Source organism: Natrix helvetica (assembly GCF_964273705.1).
Source record: "Natrix helvetica genome assembly, chromosome: Z".
Classification (NCBI taxonomy): domain Eukaryota; kingdom Metazoa; phylum Chordata; class Lepidosauria; order Squamata; family Natricidae; genus Natrix; species Natrix helvetica.
In genome coordinates, this window is record NC_138554.1 from 5,956,338 (window position 1) to 5,971,975 (window position 15,638).

Sequence of the window (15,638 nt, forward strand, 5' to 3'; positions counted from 1 at the left end):
CCCATTTCCTGTGTTCATGTCCAAGTTAATACTTATATGTGTTATCTCGCACATGTTTGACAAACTAAATGAATAAAAATAAATAAACGTGTAGTTTGGAAGTAGTTCTTTTTTTGGTGATTTGATTTTCTCCACTTCTGGACTTTTATTTCAGCATAATACCAAAATATGTCCAGCATCCTCTTACTATGTATTTTGCCATTGATGAGATCAACAAGAAGGCCAAGCTCTTCCCCAACATCACACTAACACCGGAGATTTATGAAACTAGTTTCAATGCCATGAAGGCCAGTAAGCATGTTTTAGATCTTCTGTTTATGAATCAAGGGAGTCCTATCAACTTCAACTGTGTCGGAAGAAGGAATCGGAATTTCTTGCCTATCATTGGTGACCTAACCTCGCTCAATTCCATCCAGATGGCCCACATGTTGAATATCTACAAGTTTCCACAGGTATGACCACTTTCAAATTTGACAAACAAGCCTCTGGTGGTTTTGCTTTTTTGTTTTTAATAGAATAGAATCAATTCCATCCAGATGGCCCACATGTTGAATATCTACAAGTTTCCACAGGTATGACCACTTTCAAATTTGACAAACAAGCCTCTGGTGGTTTTGCTTTTTTGCTTTTAATAGAATAGAATAACAGAGTTGGGAGGGACCTTGGAGGTCTTCTAGTCCAACCCCCTGCTTAGGCAGGAGACCCTACACCACTTCAGGCAAATGGATAGCCAACATTTTATTTAAAATATCCAGTGTTGGAACATTCACAACTTCTGTTCCATTGATTAATTGTTCTAACTATTAGGAAATTAAATATCCTAACATTTTATTTTACATCATGGTGAGCAAAAGAGTAAGGTTCTACATTTAGGCAACAAAAATGGAATGCACAGGTACAGTATAGGTGGTACCTTGCTCAGTAGTAGTAACTGTGAAAGGGATCTTGGAGTCCTAGTGGACAACCATTTAAATACGAGCCAGCAGTGTGCAGCAGCTGCCAAAAAAGCCAACACAGTCCTAGGCTGCATCAACAGAGGGATAGAATCAAGATCACGTGAAGTGTTAATACCACTTTATAATGCCTTGGTAAGGCCACACTTGGAATATTGCATTCAGTTCTGGTTGCCACGATGTAAAAAAGATGTGGAGACTCCAGAAAGAGTGCAGAGAAGAGCAACAAAGATGATTAGGGGACTGGAGACTAAAACATATGAAGAACGGTTGCAGGAACTGGGTATGTTTAGCTTAAGAGAAAGAAGGACTAGGGGAGACATGATAGCAGTGTTCCAATATCTCAGGGGTTGCCACAAAGAAGAGGGAGTCAAACTACTTCGAGGTGTTCCCTAATTCGTTGCTTGATTGTTTTTTCCAGAATTTTTCCTGGTATTGAGGTCAGGCTGATAGGTCTGTGTTTCTGTGTTTCCTGGGTCTACATTTTTTCCCATTTTTGAATATAGGAACTACATCAGTTCTTTTCCAGTCCTCATTTCTTTTCTTTTCTTTTCTTTTTATGAACCCTAGCTTCTTTCAATTTTAGCCAGGCTATTGTTTACCACTTCTGAATTCCCAGAATCTACTATCGTGAATCTTAGGATCTCTTTCTTCATGTAACATTGGACGGCAATTTTGCAATAAAGTCATAAAGTCACAGTGGAATCCAATGTTCTATGGGGAATGGGAAAGCTCTTAGCTCTTCTTGATCACCAAAGGACTCTCAATTTAATTTTCTATGCATCCTTCTTTCCAACAGCTCAATTATGGTTCCTTTGATCCAGTCCTGAGTGACAAAAGGCAATTCCCTTCCTTCTTCAGCACGGTTCCTAATGAAAACTTGCAATACGAGGGGATTGTTCATTTGCTAAAACATTTTGGATGGAACTGGATTGGCCTCTTGGTCTCAGAGGACGAAAGCGGGGAAGCCTTTCTTCAGAATCTGCAACCAAAGCTCTTCCAGAGTGATATTTGCATTGCTTGGATAGCGTTGATCCCAATTTTAGCAGATACAAAATTAAATAAAGGTTTCTTTGAGGAACGTGTAAACAACGTATTAGACACTATCTTACAGAAGGACGTCACAGTATTCCTTGTTTCTGGGACTGCCCAATCTATGGAGGTTTTACAATGGGGGCTTTATTTTTGTGAAGTGCATGACAAGAACCCAATAGATCACAGAGTATGGATCATGACCTACCAGTGGGATTTCACTGTGCGTTTATCATTAAAAGGGAGCCTCCTAGTTCAGACTTTCAATGGTTCCCTATACTTCTCCCTCCATACAAGGACTGTGCCAGGATTTCAGGAGTTTTTTGAGAGAATAAAACCTGATAAACATCCCTTTCTTCACATTAATTGGTTCTGGGAATATGTGTTTGGTTGTTCACTGTCTCCATATCAAAAAGCAGTTAAACGCTGCACTGGGAGGGAAAACCTCAAGACCGTCTCTGGTTCTCTGTTTGAAATGACCATGTCTGGAGAGAGCTACAATGTCTACAATGGAGTTTATCTTGCAGCACATGCATTGCAAGCAATGCATTCAAAAAGAGCAAGGCCAGCTACTCTGAGGAATCAGGCTGGATCAGATCTTCAGCATTTTCAGCCGTGGGAGGTATGTCATTGCTCTACTCAGATACATTTATACAAGCCCTGAAGGGGATGGGATGGGAAAGCAGCAATTTATAGAAACTCTGGATTTGTTTCTCTGCAGCAACCAATTATACATTAGCAAATATTTGTCTGCAGTAACTGATGCAGCTCAATCATACCTAAGAATCATCTCCCAAGTCAAATCAGCTCCATAAGGAGCTATATTTATAGATCTGCTTTTAATGCTTTTTCAGGGAGTGAAAACCCATTATTTTTATGGAACTTTCAGTCTCACCTAAACGTAGTACATAAAATTATGTACTACAATATCCTACTTGTCAGTGAGTACTTCAGCTTCAAGCACTACAATACATGACCACACAATAGATACAAACTTAAGGTAATCCGCTCTAAATTCGATTGCAGAATGTACGACTTCAGCAACATAGAGGTCAATGCCTAGAATGTACAACCTGACTCGGTGGTTTCTTCCCCAAATCCCCAAAACTTTAACCTTAGACTGTCTACAGTTGACCTCACCCCATTCCTAAGAGATCTGTAAGGGGCGTGCATAAGCGCACCAACGTGCCTACTATTATACATTTCATGTATTCATAATCTTATAAGTACTTGTATCTATTATCTTATACACGCTTGGTAAAACAAGTAAATAAAATAAAACTCTCACACCCAACATCTCCCAAAATTTAAAAGCACAAAATTAAAATGTTTTAGGTTATCCCCATACTCTTCCTTATAGTATCTCTCCCAATCTCTCAGAAGTAAACAATATTTCTGTTCTTGCTGCCCTACCTACCATGCTATGGAACTGTTGATGTACTGTGTAAATATTGTGCACAAACTTTTACATATATATGGTAATCTCAAAAATGTTTATGAATCCTGATGAAGTTTAAATAATTCTACATAAATATGACCTAAAATATCACTGATTTTCTCCACAAATCCTAAAACTAGATAAGGATGTCTGAAATAAACCCGCTGATTGACTTTTGAGTGAAATGGCCCAACATTTCATGTTTGTGTATGTAAAAAGAAATATATGTGGACCAGAAATCACTAGAAGGTAATAATACCTAGCCAAACTTTGGGGATGATTAGGATAACTGATCTGACTTCTCCTCTCTCTCAAATCCAGCTTCACTACTTTCTGAGAAACGCCCGTTTTAATAACAGTGTGGGAGAAGAAGTCTTTTTCAATGAGAAATGGGAGCTCGACCCGGGATACGACATCTTCAACTTTGTCTCCTTCCACAATCAATCCTTCCAGAGAGTCCGGATTGGAAAGATGGTCCCCAAATCTCTTGATGGGAAGAAATTCACTATTAATGAAAGTGCCATTATATGGAATCACAAGTTTCAACAGGTGAGAAATTTGGTAAACTCTAACTTGGTGGGCTATTATTTGGAGGTGAAGATATTCTTCTCCAATGACCTGAAAGTTCATAAGCAAAAGACAGTGATGGTACTCTGGAATCTCGTGGTTTTGAAAAATATTTGGGGTGGTCTTTATGAAGATCTCTACATTCTAAGAAAAGCAACAAAAAATGATTAGGGGGCTGAAGGCTGAAACGTATGAAGAATAGTTGCAGGAACTGGATATGTCTTAGTAAAAAGAAGGATGAAGGGTGATAGGGTAGCAGTGTTCCAATATCTAAGGAGCCAATATCTAAAGAAGAGAGGGTCAACCTCTTCTCCAAAGCAACTGAATGCAGAAGAAGAAGCAATGGATGGAAATAAAGCAAGGAGAGAGGCAGCCTAGACAATTAGAACAATTAATCATTGTGTCAACTTGCCTCCAGAAGTTGTGTGTTCTCCAACACTGGGTGTTTTAAGAAGAGATTGCACAATCATTTCTCTAAAATGGGATAGGTTTTCCTGCTTGAGTAGGGGTTGAAGTAGAAGACTTCCAAGATCCCTTCCAACTCTTAACTGAGTTGCATTTTGAAATAAATGTGATGTAAGAATATTTATGTATGTGTCCTTGTGTTTGATTTAGTTTGCTTGAAAAGTTAAGGTAAAGGGCCCCCTTGCATATATGTCCTAGTCATTCCCTCCTCTAGGGGGTGGTGCTCATCTCCATTTCAAAGCCGAAGAGCCAGTGCTGTCCGAAGACATGACTAAATGCCAAAGGCGCATGGACGCTGTTACCTTCTCACCAAAGGTGGTTCCTATTCTTCTACTTGCATTTTAAATGCTTTCGAACTGCTAGGTTGGCAGAAGCTGGGGCAAGTAATGGGAGCTCACTCCGTTATGCAGCACTAGGGATTAGAATCATGGATTTGCCAATCTTTCTGATTGACAAACTCAACATCTTAGCCACTGAGTCACCATGTCCCTTTGTTAGTTTGCTTGACAGGCTACTAATTTCCTATAAGACAATATGTATGCATTCTTTTTTTGTAATGAACATAATACGTTTTGCATTTTCCCAATGTAGTAGTTAATCTTGGGTATTGCTGTTATGAATGGAGTAAAACGAGAATACTTTCTGAAAGGAGAATAGTTTTATTATAGATGGCTATACTCCAATGGAGCCCCATTTAGAGAAATCTCTACATACAAATGATACTTGATGGAATTTAATCAGGATTCCCAGAAAGGAGGTGTACATTCCAGAAGACAAAGTCACGGTTGAACATGGAACGTTTGAGTATATCTATAGTGATACTAACAGTTGCTATACTTTGCTCAGGTTTCTGTCTACAGGTGAGGACTGCTCAGAAGTAATTCCTATGTCTTTCTTAATTTTGGGTACTGGCAGATACAAAGAAACAGCAAGGGTATTCCAATCCTACAAAATGAAAATGGATGACATTTCCTACATAATGAAATCCTTCATTTCTGCTTAGACTGCAGGTTTCTTGATATGATCTGTTTTCTAGTAGGATTGAAACATTTTAGATCTCTTCCACCAATGACTCTCATTCTCTCAAGTATCTCTTTTTGCTTTTTTACAAGAACAAATGAGAATGTTTCAGTGGTGGGATTTAAAAACTTTTACTACCGGTTCTGTGGCCATGGCTTGGGGGGCATGGCAAGGATACTGCAAAATCCCCATTCCCTCCCCACTCCGGGGGAAGAACACAACAAAATCCCCATTCCCTCCCCACTCCAAGGGGAATGATATTGCAAAATCCCCATTCCCTCTTTACCCCACTATCCTGCTTTCCAGCTCTCATCTTCTGCAAGGCAACAAAAGAAGACCCAGACGAGCAGCTGGGACTCAGGAGGCAGCAAATAGATGGGTGGTGGGACCAGCCATAGGTGGTATTTGCTGGTTCTCCTAACTGCTCAAAATGTCTGCTACAAGGTTCACCAGAACCAGTTAGAAGCAGCTGAATGCCATCTCTGATGTGTTTGCAGAAAACTCAGAACTCATCCTAGGAAGAGGATGATTTGATGTAAATATGGACATTCTCCAAAAGCATCTTGGGACATGTATACATCAGAAGAATATGCATCTTCCTGAAAGTACCAAGTTCTTCTAATAAAATGGAGAACTTGTACAACATCTTGATGAATCCCATTCCTAAGTTTCTTGATTGTTGTTTTTTCAGGTACGTCCTCGTGCCAGATGTGTAGAGAGCTGCCATCAGGGGTACAGCAGGGTTGTTCAGGAAGGGAAACATACTTGTTGCTACAATTGTAGACAATGTCCTGAAGGAAGAATTTCAATTGAAATGGGTAAGTAAAGGAAGAGACAGCTGAGAGTTGAGACCTTCCAAATACAACTTTCCTTCGTTCTTTTCATCTCTGGTATGCTAGTTAGTAGAATGGTATTGGAGTGAACTGCAGTAGATTTTGTTTTTCAAAGGTGGGTCTAATGTAAATACTTGTATGAATCCATTCTATTTTGGTTGAGGGTTGCCATTCTCTCCATAGCACTCAACCACTAACACTGCTGTTCAAAGAAATACATATGCATAAATAACAAGACAGAATCCATACACTTGTTGAGAAAGAATTATTGTGTATGTGTCATGGGGACTGTGAATGGCATCCCCAGCCATGATCTCTTTCAGTTAGCTGTATATATATATATATATATATATATATATATATATATATATATATATATATATATATATATATATATATATATATATATATATATATTGTCCTCTATAGTTGGAATCACAAGACCTTCTTCATGTATTTCAGATGCAGACCAATGTGAGAGATGCCCAGAAGATCAATATTCAAATGCAGAAAAAGTCCAGTGCCTTCCCAAACGTTTCAGCTACTTATCCTATGGGGAACCCTTGGGAATCACTCTTACTGCCTTGGTCCTTTTCTTCTCCTCAATTCTCATCTTGGTAGCCGTGACTTTCATCCTGCACTGGGACACCCCCATTGTCAAAGCCAACAACAGGAACATCACATGCATCCTCCTTTCCTCCCTCCTGCTGTGTTTTCTGTGCTCTCTGCTCTTCATAGGTCGGCCTGGGAAGGTGACTTGCTTTCTCAGGCAAACTATGTTTGGCACCATTTTCTCTCTCTCGGTATCTTGTGTCTTGGCCAAGACCATCACAGTTGTTATGGCTTTCCTGGCCACTAAGCCTGGAAACAAGATGAGGAAATGGCTAGGAAACAGACTGGCGGGATCCATCATTGTCTTCTGCTCCTGTATTCAAGCTGTCATCTGTATGGCATGGTTGATTATGTCTCCTCCCTTCCCTGAGTGGGACATGCATTCACAGGTTCAAGAGATCATTGTTCAATGTAATGAAGGCTCAGATGCCATGTTTTACATTGTCCTGGGCTACTTGTGGCTCCTAGCCATCATCAGTTTCACTGTGGCTTTTTTGGCCAGAAAACTGCCTGATACTTTTAACGAAGCCAAGCTGATCACCTTCAGCATGCTTGTGTTTTGTAGCATTTGGGTGTCCTTCATCCCTGCTTATCTGAGCACCAAGGGGAAATACATGGTGGCTGTGGAGGTCTTCTCCATCTTGGGCTCTACTGCAGGCCTCCTGGGCTGCATCTTCCTGCCCAAGTGCTACATCATTCTCCTAAACCCTCATCTGAACACAAAACAGCATCTAACCAAGAGGACAGATTAATAATCAATAATTCTATAATTCAGCCTTTATCTGTTGACCAAAATAATCCACGTGAACAGTCCAAATATTCAAACTCTCAGCCTTAATCATGCAATTCAATGCTGTATATTTTATTTTATTCTATTCATGTCTGTAACATAAATAATCAATCCCTAAGGCTTTATCTGACCTGTCAAACAGCTAAATGGTTAGAAGATGGTTAGCTGTATAAAAGTTTCAAAACAAACAAACAAACAAATAAAAATAAAGAAATAGTAACAAAATTGTGTTGAAATTTTTTAATACCATGGAGAGAATAAGGGTATTTTGGGAAATGCATGGCTTTTCTTAACATGTGAGAACCTCTTTGGTTTCCAATATGTCAAGTAGCTTTATTGAAAATTTTATTTATCGGCCCAATTTTCCATCCCTGATTTTATCAATTTGAGGAGTCCCACCTGGCTCTTCTGTTGTGGAAAGAGGGTGATTTTTGTTCGTCTGGAGGTGGGATACCTATTGAAAAATATATATTAGGTTCCTATGTTAATATATATATTAATTAGCTTGTTACCTTATACATTATGTTATATATGAGATGAAAGCTGCTGAGATTTGCTTAAGAATAGTATTGAAAATGCAATGAATTAACTCCCAAACATGAGAGTTTTTCCATGAGCAGAAGATTTACATTCAGTGGCTCCACAGTATCTTTCCAAATAAATTTATCTATTTTGTACCATTACAATCCCAAATGCTGTTTTTTCTCTGCATTGTTCAGATCCTCCCAGAGCTTTACATAAGGGCCACTTTCTCTTCTTGAGACTGCTTTTACTAGCGGACAAATCTCAGTAAACAACATGAGAAAACCAACAAAGCACTCATAGGCCCAGACACTCCTAAAACAAGGGAATCATAATCTGAAGAGGAAAAAAATGTGGAAATTTTCTAGCAATTTACCTTGATGCATCTTTTCCTCTCTTGATATCCAAATACACTCCAAGCTGACTTTTCTGCTTTGTTTTTTTTTCCCCAGCAGAGATTGGCTGGAAAGAAGTCTGTGTTTTGCCCTGGCTATTTTATGATCCCATCTGTATTACTTTTATATAAAACTTCAAACATACTTAATACTCCTTCATATAATATTCCTTCATGTAATGTAGCATTCATATGTTTTACAGGAAAAAAAATGTCTGTGAGATGAGTTGGGTCAAGACTGAGAAACATGGAAATCTGAGAAATAGGACAGATGTGATCAACCACACTCTACACTGATTTTTTTGTGCATTACATCACACACTGAGAGAGAAATTAACAGAGTTGGAAGGGAGCTTGCAACCCGCTACCCAAGCAGGAGACCCTACATCTGCCTCTACCTAGGATCAAACTCACAACCTCCTGATTGTGACGCGAGAGCTCCACAAAATGATTAGCATTAGCCCAGAGCACAAATTCAAGGAAGGAAAAAAATCTTGAAAGTTCAAATGCTAAAGGGACCATAAAATACCTTTAATAGTAATTTTCTAGAATAGTAAATGCTCACCTCCAATATAGGTGTGCTTTTAAAATGACATTTTTGCAGACAAAAGCTTTAGTACAACTTTGGAATTAGAAGTTCCATACATCTGAAAGAGAAAATACCCTACATGTTGTCAGATAAAATTAGTATGAGTCTTCTTGAAAATGCTGTTCAAATGTTTGACCTTGTTTCTTTCTTTTTTTCTTTTTTGCAATTATTTTTTTTAATATCATTTGGTGTTAGTTTTTAACTTTAATGTTTAAAATCCCAATAAATGTTTTTTTTAAAGGCAATACACTTACAAAAGGGCAAAATGAACCTCTTACAATTTTTTTATTGCAAACCTAATTTAGGATTTCAAAGCATTCCCAACTCCAATCATGAAGAACAACCTACAGCAACTTTCAAGATAACACTTACAGATAAAGATGAAGAGAGTTGGAAGGGACCTTGTAGGTCATCTAATCGAATCTCTCACTCAAGCAGGAGGCCCTACACCATTTCTGACAAATGACAGTCCAATCTTGTCTTGAAAGCTTCCAGTGGTGAAGGTCCCACAATCCCTGAAAGCAACATGTGTTCCATGGGTGAATTGCTCTCACTGTCAGAAAATTTCTCCTTGTTTCCAGGTTGAATCGCTCTTTGATCTGCTTCCATCCATTCTTCCTTGTCTGGCCTTTATATCTCAGATTTTTGAAAATCACTCTACCCAGATTATAAATTTGAAGCTAAAACTGCTTATCGTGTGGGTTTCTCTTTCTTCTTGGGTTCACTGAAATATGAGGAGCCAAAAAGGAGAATATTTAAAATGATTCAACCCCCGAGCTTTGCATATTCTTTATTGATAGTGAAATATGATTTTGATGAAATTTTGGAGATTTCTTTTATAGGAATAGCAGATTGATAGATACTTGGAGGGATTATTTTAAGAGAGAGAAAAAAATATATAGGTAGTCCTTGATTTACAACTGTTGGTTTAATGACTATTCAAAGATACAACAGAACTGAAAAAAAAAACTAATTTATGACTGTTTTTAAAAGTTACGGCCTTTGCAACATTCCCATGATCATGTGATCAAAATCCAGAGGCTTGGCAATTGGTTCATATTTACGGCGGTTGCATTGTCCTAAGGTCATGGGATCACCTTTTGTGACATTCTGAAAACTGACAATCAGGGTTCCAAGTAAGACCCCCAAACGAAAGAAGACTCCGAGTCTTGAGTTCCCTCAAAGTTCCATTTTATTAGAGATGTCATATTGGCACATCTGGGAAAATCCAAATCTGAAAGTTTCGATGTTTCCCCCACCCAAAAGAAAGTTCAAATCCTTGCCCAGCACCCACATGTCCATCACATGGCCCAAAAAAGCACCGTCCCAACTGGAGATGCCTCCCGGTCACATCCCTCCAGGTGCAGGCCAAGATGTCCTTGACTCTCTGAGAAAGGAATGTCCTTTTGACTATATATCTCCCATACTCCATATAATCCCCCCTCCGAATTTCCCACAGCATTAAATGTGGAAGGCCTGAAGGCCCAATGCAAAAGATGCCTTCCATCCCTAACACTGACAACAAGTCCACGAACAAGCCAGTTTTACTTAACAACTGGGCTATTAACTTATCAACTGCAGTGATTCACTTAACGACTGAGGCAATAAAGGTTGCAAAATGGGGCAAACCTCATTGAGAAAATGTCTCAGAAATTTTGGGCTCAAATAAGGTCATAAATCGAGGATTGATTTATTTTGGCCTTTTATTTAAGGGAAGACAATGGACAATTACAGCTTTTCTCTGTATATTAAATTAATCACATTTTCAAGATCACATCTTTCTTTCAGCCCCTTGTACAGTGATTAAGCTTAGTGTGATCTAACAAGTTGGCATCCATGTGAAGGTTGATGTAGATCGACGTAGATGATGCAATTCTCAAAAGCCAAAGTTTCTGAAACTTTTCTGGATATGAGGTCAAGGTAAGAACCAAGAAGATTGCAAGGCAAGAGAAAGAAAATGGCACTTGCTTATGGAAACTAACTATAACTCTTATAATAACCGTGGAAAGATTTTACACAAACACAATTTGCCCAAATCCCCAGGGAATACAGTAGAAGGTGATAATTTGCAAATGTCTGTATTTCAGTTCTGTTTCTTGACAGCATCACACCTGAACAAGGATGGCAAGGAGAATAAAACCCAGAAATTGCTGCTGCACTTTGAAAGATCCCTCAAAATTGATCTTCTGCCACTGAAATCCAGGAAACCACTCTTTTATATCTTTACTTTTTATTTATATATCTTCCACTTTTTCAGTGCACGTTTCCCATTAGGTCTAAACAAGGCTTTTTTTTTTTTTTTTTTTTGCAAACTTGATGGCTATATATTGTTGACCATGTATTTGAAAGGATGGAAGGATAGCTCAGGTCTTCTGGCACTTAACCTTATTCTGCTCTTCTTTCTCCCTGGAAGTGTCAATGAGAGTTTGAAATCAATCTGCCTGCAGCCCAATAATGTTCATAAGGAATTTTTCATCTCTGCAGATGAAACGATACTCTTGGGAATTTTTTCCTGTGACAATCCTGATGAACGTACCCAGAGTTTCAAAAAAGTGCCTGTAATTTCTGAATATGGAGTGTAAGTGCCTTGTTCTTCTTTGAGTAAAATGCAATATAACTTCAGACAAAGGTGATAGAATGTAGAGAAAAGGTAGATTATACTGGTTCTATTATGGCACTTATAGTTTGGCAGTCATATTTCGAGATGTTAGCCATGTTAATCAGGACTTCCATTGAGAAATGACCCTTAGAAAAAAATGTATGCCTCTCTGCTTTTGAGTATGCTGTCTAGATTTGCCATCGCTTTCTTCCCCAGGGGCAAGCATCTTTTAATTTCTTGGCTGCAGTCCCCATCTGCAATGATCTTGGAGACCAAAACAATAAAATCTGTCACTACCTCCATTTCTTCCCCATCTATTTGCAGGAATTGGGAGGGCTGGATGCCATATTCTTAGTTTTCTTACTAAGATTAGCATCTATCCCGCCAATGATGAGGTTGATTTGCTGGTGTTCCTAGATTTTCAAAGAAAATACATTCTCTGTCAGAAGATGACATTTCAAAACAAGAGAGATGTACAAAACCAAGAGGGGCACAAAATCAAGGATGAAAACCTGCTAGAATGCTTACGGGTGAACATAAAAGAAAGACATTGCCATAAGAATATACTCTAGCAATGAAAATGTATAATACAAACTAAGCTAAATTTAGTTTACTAGTAGTATGTATAAAATGAAGAGATAATATCTATAGTTAAATAACGATTAATAATGATAGCAATACATATAGATATATTAGTTTGATAATATGAAATTTTATATGAACAGCACATGGAGGTTAAGAGAGGAGGTTTAAAAGCTTTTTCTAGAATGTGTTATAAAGATGTATTGTGATTGGATGATTTTAGGATGATTTAATAGAATGTTATCATATAATCCATTTCTAGATTTTGAATATTATATATGAAATTATGTAAGAACAATTACAGTCAAATTAAGATTGAGATATAATAATCGTGATATACATAAAGATATGTGAATTTAAAATATGTGATTTGATATGAAAAGCAGGTGGTGACTATGGAAGAGATGCATGGAAATACTGTAACCAACTGACACACTTTCTACAATTTGCAATGGAAGATGGTTTTTTTACCTTTATGTTTGTTTCTCTCTGTTTAAAAATAAATAAAAATTCTTTTTTAAAAAAGAATATACTCTAGGCCACCCAACCAAGCATAAGAACGATGTTATGCTCCATTATAATATAATTTATCTGTACATGTATACATACACACACACACACAATACGTTTCCATCTACTAATAGGTTAATTCATACTTATATTTTTTCTATGCTTATCATTCTTTCAATGTGCTAGTTTCGATACAATGCATCTTATGTCTATCTGGGAACATATATTCCTCTTATAACTATATTCTGTACTCTTTCATATACAGTAAATCTTACTTTGCCCCTCTTATTTATTTATGTGGTTTCATGATTTTTCTCTGATTTCTTCATCTTTCTTCCCTGAAAGGTTTCTTATTCATTGCATCTTTCTTCTAGCCATTTGTACCATAAATTCCATACTAAGTAATCATAAGTAATCTCCTTTATCTTTTATTTCTTTTGTAATTCTGTCCATTTCAACACACTCTAATCCTTTTTTAAAATCACATTTCCTCTGTTGCAATAGTTTTATTCTTCCAATTTTGTGTGCATATGATTCTTGCTGCAGTTATTACATATCATATTAAGTATTTATTTTTTCCCTCATAGTTCCCTGTAATTATCCCTAAGAAAAATAATTCTGGTTTTAGCTCTATTGATAATGTAGTTATCTCTTCCAGCCAGTTGTTTATTCTTCTCCAATATTTTCTTGCTATTATACACGTCCACCACATATGATGCAACGTTCCGTTTGCAACAATTCTGGGAACAGTTTGGAAACATTGTGGCTATTCTGTGCTCTTCTCTATAGAGAACCATCACTTTCTCTGTTAGGGAAATGTCTTCCAGTCAACCTCTCCCAAATCCTTGCCTAGAGGCAATGGTGGGATTCAGCCTGTTCGCACCAGTTCTGGAGAAACGGGAGTTAACTTTCTGAGCAGTTTAGCAATCTGGTGGATAGAAGAAATCATTAGGGCAGTAACCGGTTGTTAAATTACTTGAATCCCACCACTGCCTAGAGGTATAGGACAGGTCCTGGTAATCAGTGACTGTGGGGACAGTCAGAATAATGTGCAAAGCCAAAAGTCTCTTTCAATGAAATTCAAAATTAATCACTACTTAATAAATTGCTGAAATTAGCTATGTAGTTGAAAACTAGATTTAGTTCTTTTTTGTGATTTGATTTTCTCCACTTCTACACTTTTATTTGAGCATAATACCAAAATATGTCCAGCATCCTCTTTCTATGTATTTTGCCATTGATGAGATCGACAAGAAGGCCACGCTTTTCCCCAACATTACACTAACACTGCAAATTGCTCAAACTAGTTTCAATGCCATGAAGGCCAGTAAGTTTGTTTTAGATTTTCTGTTTCTGAGTCGAGGGAGTCCTATCAACTTCAACTGTGTTCAAAGAAGGAATGTGAACTTCTTGACTGTCATTGGTGACCTCTCCTCGCTCAATTCCATCCAGGTAGCCCACATGTTGAACATCTACAAGTTTCCACAGGTATGAACATTTTCCACAGATCAGCTTGTTTCTTGTTTCTTCTTTGTTTCTTTTCTTTTCTTTTTATGAACCCTAGGTTCTTTTAATTTTAGCCAAGGTATCATTTACCTGTTCTGAGTTCCCAGAATCTGCTATCATTAATCTTATGAGCTGTTTCTTCATGTAAAACTTGACAGAAACCTTTGCTATTTCACAATAAAGTCATTATGTCACCGCAGAATCCAACATTCTATGGAGAATGGAAAAGCTCAATGTTCTTCATGATCACAAAAGGACTGTCAATTTAATTTTTTATGCATCCTTCTTTCCAACAGCTCAATTATGGTTCCTTTGATCCAGTCTTGAGTGACAAAAGGCAGTTCCCTTCCTTCTTCAGCACGGTTCCCAATGAAAATTTGCAATACGAGGGGATTGTTCATTTGCTAAAACACTTTGGATGGAACTGGATTGGCCTCTTGGTCTCTGAGGACGAGAGTGGGGAAGTCTTTATTCAAAATCTCCAACCAAAGCTCTTCCAGAGTGATATTTGCGTTGCATGGACAGTGTTGATCCCAATGATAAACGATGCAATCTTGAATAAAGATTTCTTTCGGGAACGTGTACACAAAATAATAGACACTATCTTACAGAAAAATGTCACTGTATTCCTTGCTTCTGGGACTGTCCAATCTATGGAGATTTTACAATGGGCGCTTAATTCTCGTGAAGTGTACAAAAAGAACCCAATAGATCACAGAGTATGGATCATGACCTACCAGTGGGATTTCACTGTATGTTTAGCAACAAAAGGGAGATTCACAGTTCAGACTTACAATGGTTCCTTATACTTTTCCCTCCACACAAGAACTGTGCCCGGATTTCAGGAGTTTCTTGGGAAAATAAAACCTTTGATGAATCCTTTTACTGCCATTGATTCATTGTGGGAATTGGTGTTTGATTGTTCACTGCCTCCATATCAGAAAGGAGCTAAACGCTGCACTGGGAGGGAAAAACTCAAGACCGTCTCTGACTCTCTGTTTGAAATGACCATGTCTGGAGAGAGCTACAATGTCTACAATGGGGTTTATCTTTCAGCACATGCATTGCAAGCAATGCATTCAAAAAGAGCAAAAAGAGCAAGGCCAGCTCCTCTGAGGAATCAGGACGGATCAAATCTTCAGCATTTTCAGCCGTGGGAGGTATGTCATTGCTCTCCTCAGATGCATTTATAGAAGCCCTGAAGGGGATGGGATGGGAAGACAGCA